This window comes from Ambystoma mexicanum, chromosome 12 (genome assembly GCF_040938575.1).
Source record: "Ambystoma mexicanum isolate Mex_15411 chromosome 12, UKY_AmexF1_1, whole genome shotgun sequence".
In the NCBI taxonomy this organism is placed as follows: domain Eukaryota; kingdom Metazoa; phylum Chordata; class Amphibia; order Caudata; family Ambystomatidae; genus Ambystoma; species Ambystoma mexicanum.
The window spans coordinates 617,498,754-617,504,396 of NC_090936.1; positions in this window are offsets into that span (position 1 = coordinate 617,498,754).

The window sequence follows — 5,643 nt, forward strand, 5'->3', positions numbered from 1 at the left end:
ACCACAGCCCAAAGACACAACCAAGTATTACATGCGCCCATGATACTACTCCAATGGAAACAATGTAAATGAACACATGTGTCTCACACACACACAATGGTTGCAAGTGAACCTGAAAACCCATATCATGACATGCATGAAAACAATGAGATGAAACCACACATTGAAGAATGAAAAAATCAAAACAATGTATTAAAAACAACAGTAATGGCAATCAAAATTAAACAAAATACACAAGTAAAAAAAAAAGAAAATTAAGCTGGCTGACCCTTTTCAAATTAAAATCAATAAATGATAATCCAAAAAAATGTCTTCCAAAGTTCCAGTCCATAAAAAGTAAATGAAGGGGAAAAAAGAAATAGAAAACCATTGCTCCATGGAAAAAAATATTCATAGTAAAATAAATATCCAAATGCAAAGTCCAACTATGTACAAAGTATTCAGGGTCCATCATCCCAACAGAAGAAATGAAACCTACAAAAAAACCTCTGGAACTATATACAAAAGGTGGAGCAGTGTCCGTCGACTCCAAATAAAAATAAACAATAAAGGAAACCTATCACTAAATAACTATATACAATGGCGGCGGGCCAGTCCAGCGGCTCACTCAGTGGTGTTCCGGGCCAGGGCATCATCGAACTCCTCGTCTATGTCCCGGAGGCGGTCCTGTTCCATGGCCCCGAGGGTCCGCAGGGACGCTGACATGTTCACCTCCAACTCCCTGCGGATTGCCTCGAGGCACTCGGCCTGCCTCAGGGCCCTCCGCATGGAGTTCTCGACCCTGACCATCGTGAGCCGCGCCTCTTCCGCCTGCCGCCGCTCCGCATCTATGGCGTGGCCCAACCGCTGCCACACGGAAGACACTTCCCGTCCAGGGTCCTCCTGCCCTCCAGCCGATGCCTGCCCCTCCGATGTTGAAGGCCCCGAGCTATCGTGGCTCCCACCTACAGACTCCTGCTGCTGCAGCTGCTGCTGTCCATGTGCCCTGTCCGATGGTGCCTGCACATCCTCCTCCAGCTGGGGTGCAGTCGTTGATGTGGCCACCCCTGCTGGACGTCCGACTCCCGACTGTGGCAGGGATCTGTTGTCCACCAGCCTGGCCGCACGGTTGGAGGCAGCTCCACAGGGCACCCAGGTGACACATGGGTGGGAAGATGGCATGGAGGACGACTGGGGCATAGGGGGTTCTGTGGAGGAGGGGGTCGGAACAAGATCCAGGAAACGGAGGAATCCAGCCCTGGTGAGCTGTCCCAGTGGGTCAACGCGGTCAACGAGCCATGCGAGAAGGCGTGCAGACTCATCATGAAAAGACTGCAGGTCAGCTCGCATGGCCCGTTGACGCAACGCCACCCCACCCTGGACAGGCTCAACCTGGTGCAGGATAGCCACATCCACAGGGTGAGGAAGGCCAGGTGTTGTAAGCCAATCCCCTCCCTGAGAACGGGTCTGGAGGTAGGCATCCCCGCTGGTGCAAGATGATGCAGTGACAGGAGCAGGGACAGGATTGCACACAGGCACCTCTGCGGCGGCCTGTGCTGCCTCCTGTCCCTGATCCTGCACTGCACAACTAGCATCAGTGGAATCCCCACCTCCAGACCCCTCCTCTGTCGCTTGCACGTCCTCCTCCTCCTCCAAACCCCCCACCAACCTGGATGACTCCGTGCCATCTTCCTCCGTTGGGCCCTGTGGGGTCCCAGCTGCCCCTTCTGCTGCCGAGGAGTCCAACTCCAACCTCCGCCTCTTGGACCTCCCCTCGGCAGCTGCGGCCTGGGACACGGCACCGGACTCCTCCCTCCCCGACGAGATCAGAACCTGGGAGGGGATCCGGGCCTTGCGTCTCCGGCTGGTGGTGCGAACCCTGCCGCTGTGCTCCACAGCACCTTCTCCGCCATCTTCATCAGTTGACGCTGCAGACAGGGAGAAAGAAAACACAGGCATCAGGGCACTGTACAATGGACTCATACACACATGACAGTTATACATGAGTGGCATTGGCATCACAATCCCCAACACACATGTCATTTCAACTTGCACACATGAGCCATACCACAGCCATATTGCAACAGCCAGCACCATCCATTCACATACAACAGCATGAGCAGTCAAAGGTCATCCATACATCACATGCAACATAGGGAGTACACTACACATGCACACACACCAACAAACTTGCATGCATGTGTACACCTCCGCCAACTGTCGCAGTGTTCCGATCGACATCCATGTCACACCTGACAATCATTCCTCCACATCCTGTGCCATGCAAGCCCACACACACAAGCACCATCCATGTGTCACACATGAGACCCCTCGCATGTGTCACCCTCACGGCCCTGTACACCCCCCCTACTTGCCCACATAAAAATACATGTTCAACCTGCACACTCCTGGCACACCACCACACGCACAGCTTACAATCAGTATGCATGTACACTTACCGCTCGATTCCAGACGGGTCTGCCTCTCAAGGACCTGAACATGGAGCGCTGGGGATATGTGTTCCAGGACCCCCATCTGATCTTCCGACAAGTGGCCCCGGCGCCCCTTAGCATCCGCTGCCTTCAGGAGGCGCCGGGCCTTGTTGAGGGTCCTGGGCCTGAAGTTCTCCCAGCGCTTCCTGAAACGTTCGTAGTCACGGACGGCCACCTCCTCCGCGTTGATGGCACCAAGCAGCCATGTATCGCCATGCCGCCCAGCTTCTAAGTCCCAGTTTAGGGTGGACATTTGGTAAATGAAGCTGTCGTGGGTGGACCCGGGATAGTTGGCATATACTGAGGTGATGATTCCCTTGGCATTGCATACTACCTGCACGTTGATGGAATGCCAGTGCTTGCGGTTCCTATAGATGTGCTCAGATGCCCTGGGGGGACGTAGAGCCACATGGGTGCAGTCGATGGCACCTAGCACTTTGGGGAATCGTGCCATACCGTAAAAATCCAGGGCGGCAGCATGCCTTTCTGCAGGTGTTCTGGGCAGGTATATGTGCCTGCGGACTGATGGGCATGCAGTGATGATGTTCAAGACCTGGTGTAGGCAGCGTGACTGCGTGGCCTGTGACACCCCACCCACTATGGCACTTGTCCGCTGAAATGATCCAGTGGCTAAGAAGTGCAGTACATTGAGGACCTTCTCCAGGGGGCTGAGTGCTTGGGAGCACAGGGTGGGTGATGTGAGGTCATCCTCCCACTCACTCACCAGGTCCAGTATTTTGTGTGGTGGAAACCTGTACCTCCCATACACCTGGTCATCAGGCATCCTGAAAAGGCTGGTTTTGGGTGTGAAAATTCTGGCCCTGACTATCCTTCTCCTCCTCCTTTGGTAGCCCACGGCCACTGCTACTAGGAACGGTATATTCATCCTGGTGTCTGAGCTTGTTAGTTTTTTGCGCGTAAATTTATGCGTCCCGGGTCGACGTATGCCTGCTTCCTACTGGCGTACGTGTTTCTTTGCGCGTGTTGTAGGCGAGCGTGTGAAACTTCCCGCGCACCCCTGAAATCCAGTACCCAGGCCAATAGCATGTGGAAATTTCCGCGCACCCCGGAATACACGTGCGCTGATGTACTCGCGTGTGTAAGTGCCCGCGCACCCCTGAAATACACGTACATAGGCCAATCGCGTGTACGCGCACTTTTGTCCAATTACACGCGATGACACTCTGACGTGCAGTCTTTCCACGTGTGCTCTGTCATCACGTGCTATGAGGGAAACACCCGTGCGGGTCACGTCACAGACGCGCTTACGCGCTGAGGGCCTTTGGTCCAATAGAATTGCGTATGCGTGCTGACGCGCTTACGCGCTAAGGGCCTTTACTCGAATTTCATGCTGACGTGCAGGATTTTCATGTGCCAAATTACTCAGTATCAAGCTGGCCACGCGAAAAAACACGGAAGACCACGCTCCTGCCCAGAAGGCCGAATTACTGCCCCCCAGTGCCCCGAGCAGCCTCCCACGTGCCATCTGCTGCTGCCTGCCTGCCTGCTGCCACCGTGCCCTGCCATTTGGTGCCTGTACATCAGCCATCTGCAGGGGTCCAGTTGCTGTGTCCACCTCTGCTGGAACAGAAGACTCCCGACTGGGATAACATCGCTCCACAGCCCAGCCCCAGGACCCAGTTGCCCACCCACTCCTGCCTCTGGGGTTGCCATGTCGGGCACTTCGACATCTGGCACCAGTGGCAACCCCAGGCCAGAGGGGCAGAGGGGCACCAGCTTCACTGCCACCGAAGTTGGTGTCCTGGTGGAGCATGTCCTGGGGCAGTATGATGCCCTCTTTGGATCGTCCCGCGCCAGCAAGGAAGGACAGGAGAGGATCTGGGCCGACTGTGTGGTTGCCATCAACGCGGAGGGGGTGGCAACCCACGACGTCTAGAAGATCAAGAAGCGCTGGGAGGACTTGAGGTCCAGGACCCTCGTGAAGGCCCGGCGCCTCATGGAGGGGGGCCGGGGCCGCATGAGTTCCATCCAGATGAGGGTCCTGGAACGCGTACGCCCAGCGCTCCACGCCCAGATCCTTGAGAGGGAGACCCGTCTGGAGTTGAGCGGTAAGTGGCCAAGCATTGCTGTGTGAGACAGGGCATGTTGCGGTGTGCTGGTTGTCTGATACTTGCTTGTATGTGTGAAATAGGCCATGTATGCATGCATGTGTGCAGGGACATCATGGTAATGCATGTGCGACCAGTGATGTGTGAACCACATGGTTGTTGCATGTGTTTAAATGCAACATGGGGAGCCATATGCAGATTTTACACATGAGAGCATGCCAGTCTCTGTTCCTGGACATGGGTGGGGGTGAGGGATGGGTGCTGATGCCAGGTACATATATGATATCCATGTCTGTGTGCCTGACCTGCGTGTCTGTGACTTGTGAATGCCATGGATGCATGACATATGTCTGTGACAATGTACAGATTCACTGATGCAGCCTAGTCATCCTTGTATCCACTGTGATTGGGGTGTACGGGGCCAGATGGATGTGACTGAGGTGAAGTGTGTGCATGTGATAGGCATGACCCATGATGCATGTGAGTTCCATTACATTGTATGTTTCGAGAGTCCATTGGACATGTATGGAAATGTCCATGGCATGCACCATGACTGTCACTGTGTGTGTTTTGCCTGGACTGACACATGTGTTGTGGAGGGACATGATGGAAGTGTACTTTGACAGTGGCACTCATCTGCTATTGCTTCCTGTCTAGGGGACCATTGTACAGTACCCTGATGCTTGTGTTCTATGTCTCCCTCTACGCAGCGGCTAGTGAAGAAGAGGGCGGAGACGGCGCTGTGGAGCAAGGCGGCGGGGATGCCCCCACGGCTGCAGCGGAAGGGGTGGGTGAGCCCCCACAGGGGCCTGCTATGGTGGAAGACGGTGAGGAACCATCCAGGTTGGTGGTTTCCACAGAGGAGGAGGAGGCCGCCACTGAGGCGCACATGAGGCCTGGTGGGGGCATCCCTGCTGGTGCAAGTGGTGCAGTCCAGGGGCAGGAGCAGGAGGCAGCACAGGTCACCGTGGGGGGGCCTGTGCATGTCGCTGTCCCTGACCCTGTGAGTGCACCACCATGCACCAGCAGGGATGCCCCGTCCCAGGCCAGTCCGCAGGTAGAGGGGATGTCCATGTCACCTGACTCCCCTCCACCTGTGGACG